Genomic DNA, 6,000 nt, shown 5'->3' with positions numbered 1-6,000 from the left:
TATTATACGGGGAAAATGTTATTTTCCAGGTTACAAGTAGGGTATTTCCACTTTTTGAAATCTCTGTTTAACCCACAATTAAACTGTAGATGACTTCAAAATACATCTTTATCTTGGCATGATCATGTAGATGTTGTAGTATCACCTTTGCATGACTGTAGAATTTGTATCTACCAATCTGGAACTTATTCAATAATTGTATTACAGTAATTGAGAATTCTACAGCAGATCAATATGTTCACGGACAAGGTGAGAAAATTGAACTTGACAAGTATTTCTTTTAATCTATGTTATTAATATTTGATGCAGAACTTTAACAAATATTACACATTTGCACTACAACATGATTACATGAATATGTCTACATCTAATATGGCACTGTAAAAATGGATGTAAGTTTAGTAATGATAACCACAAAAAGCACATTAACCTCAGAAAGAATGCATACTGAGGGCTGTAGTAGGACTTAAATACTGTATAGATGTAGTTCATTGCCTGTTCTTATAATTGAACCCTATAGACCAGCCAGTCTTGTCAGACTGAGCCAATAATACAATAGCATTTTTGAGTAGACTCATCAGCAGTAAAGTATCCTTAGCTACTACTTTTCTTTCTTGCGAAGGGGCCCATGTAGCAGTATCCACAAGGAATACAGAAAGGAAGGAAAACGGCACACAGAGGCAGGAACAGAACAGAAGGGGATGTTGGTAGTTTGGAGGAGGACAAAAAGACTTACAGTTAAAACAGAACTTTGACAGAAACTCAGGAAAGCACAAATTTTGGCTGAACGAGGGCGGAGAATAAAAAAGGACAGTGAGTAGAGTGAGGATATAATGGGAGTGTTCCAAACGAGGGGGGAACGTGTCTCACAGATGCGCACATACAGCAGCTTGGACTGAATGAAAACCACTGAGCCATTTTATACAAAAGTGAAATTCAAACAAAATACGTTTAATCAGACACCACATGGCAATAAAGTAACTTTTCTGACGCATAGACAATAACAATGCCAATGGAAGACAGGTCTCCCAACCACTGACTGTAGCTTGCCATCGAGTGATTGAAACCATAGATTGCATTCTGTTAGTAACATCCTTGTCCCTTTGGGCCCCTTTGGGTTGCACAGGTTGTTTGGGTTGAAAATTTATCATAATCACAGACAAGCTGTGTTGTTCCATCCATGTCTTGATGAAACTAATTTAGTGCATATATTTATTTAATGATTGATATCATGCATTTTTCTTAAAACATTTTTTTTTTTTTAGGAGAAAAAGGAATTCAGTTTCTTTAGAAGATCATCAATCAAAAATATCAGAGTAGAGAAAAGTGGTGTACTTCCTCAGTGAGTTAATGTATAAAAGGATTTAGAAATCTTCTGTTTGATTCACAGCAACAGCATTTGGGAAATAAGTTTTAACTGCAAGGAAGCATGAAGTACATGGTCCTGTCATTAAAATGAATCAGTGGTGCATGGAGCACACTTTCCCTTTCAGAATGTCTAAATGTGCAGGCATTTGAGTTTAATGAAAGACCTTGACTGGGGTTGTGTTGCACTCCAGTCTGTGTAAGCTCTGGAGCAGCCCAGGATCTCCTTTTGATCCCAAACTACAGGGGAAAGAAAGCTTTTTTAAAAGAAATCAAAACAAGTGGAAACAGAGAAAAATGTAAACAAACCCTGGCCGCTGAAACCATCCTTATGAAAAGATTTAGCAGCCAAATTAGTTTCAGGGTCAAGCCTAAATGACAATCTTTTTTGTCAAGCATGTTGACCTCTGGTCGTCACGCTTCTGGACAGTAAATCAAATAAAGCAATATAACTGTAACAAGAAAACTGCTGAACTTCAGACAGGCCTCTGATGGCCACTGTGGTCTTTAAACGTGTAACCTCGTGTCTGTTTTCGAGGGAAGTGACTTTCGCAAACGAGCAGCTGTATTTTCACCCTATTCTATGCTTTTGTGTTGGGGGATCCCTATACTGAAAGAGGCATTACCTTAACTTAGTTGGACCTGCTTTGTTATAGTCGAGGAGCTTTTGACAACAATGATCTTTAGTTTTGTATGGAATCATGCATGAGCTGCCACATTATTTTTGCTTCACAGATTTGCTCAAGTTTGCTCAAGGTCTGTAACAATGAAAGTGGCTTATTATCGCCTGCTGAAGTAGTTGTCTGCACATGTACAGTCCGGTAATTGCTGCCGCTCAACAAGCAGACTGAATTGGAGATGACACTGAACCATTATTTGAAAATCAAATGCTGTTTTTGCAATTATGTTAGTTTGGCTGAGCACAGTGAATCGGCCTTGTGATTCTCAGAAAAAAGTTAACTTATCCACAACCGTGCAACTTCAGCAAACGCTGAGCAACACAATGATGGACCTCTTTTGTGTGGATAGTTTCAGCTGAGCTGCTCATTCTCCTAAATTAAAATACACAGTGGTCTGCTTTCAATGGTTTTTGGTCAAATGCTTGAAAATGAAGTGCATCCAACTGTTTTGCTGCTTTGTTTTGGCACAATGAAAGATTTATGCCTGTTAATTCATTTAACAGATACAATGATCAGTTCAACTTTTATAATTTAGGATTTTTAATACAGTGTACTATTACTATTGTACTATTTTGGCATATTAACTTAAATGCCCATCTTTTCCTGGTTACAGTGACAATGAGGGGTATCATTTCCTTAAAGCTATTTTGGAATGTCGGGTATTTAGCATTTTACAATCTGACATCAATGAAACCTAACTCATAGCCTTCCATTAAGTGGAAGAAATAAGCAGTTGTTCTTACCCTGCAATGAAGTGAACTATTATGATGGAAGCAACAACAAAAAGTTGTGACTGTTGTGATACGTTTATACTATACAAAACTTCAATCAATCATCAATCAATTTGCAAAAAAGGTAACATCACAGTATCACATAACTTATGTTGATGTAACTGTCAAGAACTTCTGGTTTACAATAATTCATAAAGCAGATGAAGCATTAGGAAGGACATAGAACTGCATATTCTAGCTGCTAAAAGAGTAAACAGAGCAAAATCAGTGAGATGAAACGAAGCATTACAACAACTGCCTACCTGCAAGCTTCCTGACATTAATTTCATGTGGCAGCTGAGAGCAACTCTATACAACTTTCTCAGTCTCCCTAAGTAATTGGTGACCTAGGACCTTATCTCACATGGGTAGCTGGGAAGACTTAGTTCATGGCAAGATTGCTCTAAACTCTGAAACCTGACCTACACATGTAACATTCACTCTCACACCTAGAGAGCTAAACTTAAGCCCTTGAATGAGCACTTTGGCTGCTGTGTGTTCTGTTCAGTTTTCCTCTGTTATTCGTCCAGTCCGGTGTAATTGAATTGAAAAATATCTGAGCCTTTTAAAATGAACACAATAGTATGTAGGCAACTTTCTTCGTGTAATGCTGAGATACATTGTAAATATGTAGTGATGTTGGTAAATCTGTAAAAATTAATAGAAATTTTATTTCCCTGTCAAATGTATAAACAAGTAGAATTAGTCAAACGTATAAACCAAATAGGTACAGTAGGAATAACCCATATGCTACCATTTGGAAGTACAGAATATGATATATTTCAAACATGTCACTTAAAACCATCACTGTACATGTGTTTGAAATGACAATCAGCTGATCACAAACTTCACACATTGTGGCACAGTGCCTGCATGCAAGGGGAACTGCACAAGCTTGTCAGGCTCCTGCTCTTCAGGAAGCCAACTGTCAGTTTTGCCGAATAAATCAATTTGTCTCCACTGACGGAAAATAATTGCAAAGCAAACAAATTATCTCCACCACATTGAGCTCACTTCACTCGAGGGCCACTGCGGCTATGGCATCAGATGGCTCTGATGCTTGTTTTATTGCAGTTATGCCTTCTTCAAAATAAATGCTATACTGGCTGGTAATGGAGACTGATGGAAGGAGAGAGTTTTAAAGCAGACACCTTTGCATTATAAATGTGTGAGTGTTAAGAAGTGTCATGTTAGGTGGCTGAATAAACTCTGACAGTAAGTGACTTGCCAGTACAATGGGGGAAGGGGAAAAGGTGGGACAGCAGCCAGCACATTTAAAGAACCTCATGTTTGCAGCAAGTAGCCACCCAACCATCGGTGACTGTTGGTAAATGCTTTCTATCAGAATTAATTTACTGATTCTCAGGTAAAATGACTAAATCCTCATTGGAATGCGTATATAGAAGAAGGGTGAATAATTGTAATGATTTTGCCAAAATCAAGCGAGTGTATTTCATAAGCTGTTTATCTTTAAAATGGATACAAATCCCTTGTCCTTGAATTCTGGCAAACGATTGCAAAATGTAAGCTGCAATATGTAAATTATACTGTAATTATACTCATCAATCAACACATGCAAGTCCACAGGTTAGCTGAGATGTATGTACTTATCATACAAGGCTACATTCAATGTGTTAGTCCAACCTACAACCCACTACCTCTCTTCTTGGATCATCAGCAAGAAATTGATAGCCTAATGGTCCTTTCATGAACTCATTCTGTCTAGGAGCTGTGTTTGTACATCAATCTGCTTCACACCACAGAAATCAGAATGTGCTCCAATGCTACGAGCCAAGCTGTGAGCTGTGCTCAGACGGGGCAAAGAACTGACTCATACTCACCACAGACCATGAATAATTAAAGTTTTACTGTGATTACAATTGCTACTTTTAAAATCTCAGCATTCAGATGTTTTCTTCATTAAAGAGGCTTCATCACATTATGTCCGTTTGATTTGGAAAAAATGTGTATATGTTCTAGTTCTGGTAATCGTGAATGTGGCTGGCATACAGGATTATTTTGCACAATACTCATCATGTTTTTTTGTTTTTCTGCTACCTTTCAGGTTAGCACCACACAGAACAATTCCACCAGGATCTGATAAATATCAGTGACCTTTAGATTAACAGCATTGTGTCCATGTTAACCACACACTATTATTTATAGCATTGTGAAATTAGCAGATGGTTTCATGGTCAAATACATATCAGCTTAACTGTAAATTTAAATGCCGTGATGGCTGAAACACATACATTAAGGTAACATTTCTGTCTCCTACATCAATCTGTGAAGCTCCAGCTCTTGGATGACCAGTGAAGCCCTTTACTTGCATTTAATGCAATATGCAGGTGTTTTAGCTGTTGTTTTCCTTGTAGCTTTAACCATTCTCAATTCTCTAACACAAGTGACTAGAAAACATTAACAAATCAACACAACTCAATATAAGCCTTACTTATAAATATCATGATCCTCCTCCTGGTCCCAAAGCTAAAACATACAATATCAGCACAATCTAGGGGAAAAAAATACATGTCATTGAATATAGAATTTCAGGAAGTGTGTGAAATTGAAGCAGTTATTAAATACACATTAAAACAAGCCGATGAACAACAGTAGCAAAGGGCAACATGGACCAGCAGATGCTGATCTCAGGGGACGAGGAGGAGGACATGATAGACTGTGGAGGAAGAGTGACAGAACAATTGACCCGGGGAATAAGCAAGAACAAGGGTATTGAAGCAAACTTGAGCAGCAACAGGAAACCAGGGGAATGAATGAAGTGACAGAGTGCCACAAGGGAAGGAATGAAGAGCCAAGACAGGCAGCGGAATACTCTGCAGTTTGAACTGAGCAGCAAGCATGAGGAGGAAGGCCAGCGAAAAGAGAATTCAGCTATGGAAGCAAAACAGGCTCGGCGCCAGGAGAAAAGAGGGGTGCAATTGCAATCAACGGGAGGTGCACAAAAAGTCATAAATGCTATAGAGACATCAGGATATAAGGAGACAACAGAGGTGTATTTAGGTTCCTCTGGGGGTGCAGTGCACCCTGAACCACCTCCATAATGCCGGGCCTGGCGCAAAATATGCTGTGAGGAATTACATAAACACTGCAGTTGTGGAGCTTCCAAAAGTTAATCAGATATGGAATATCCTAAGTATAGGGCAGGGAAGAATCATGAGTGACTC

The sequence above is a fragment of the Megalops cyprinoides genome, chromosome 18, assembly GCF_013368585.1.
Source record: "Megalops cyprinoides isolate fMegCyp1 chromosome 18, fMegCyp1.pri, whole genome shotgun sequence".
Taxonomy (NCBI): domain Eukaryota; kingdom Metazoa; phylum Chordata; class Actinopteri; order Elopiformes; family Megalopidae; genus Megalops; species Megalops cyprinoides.
This window is presented reverse-complemented; position numbering follows the sequence as displayed.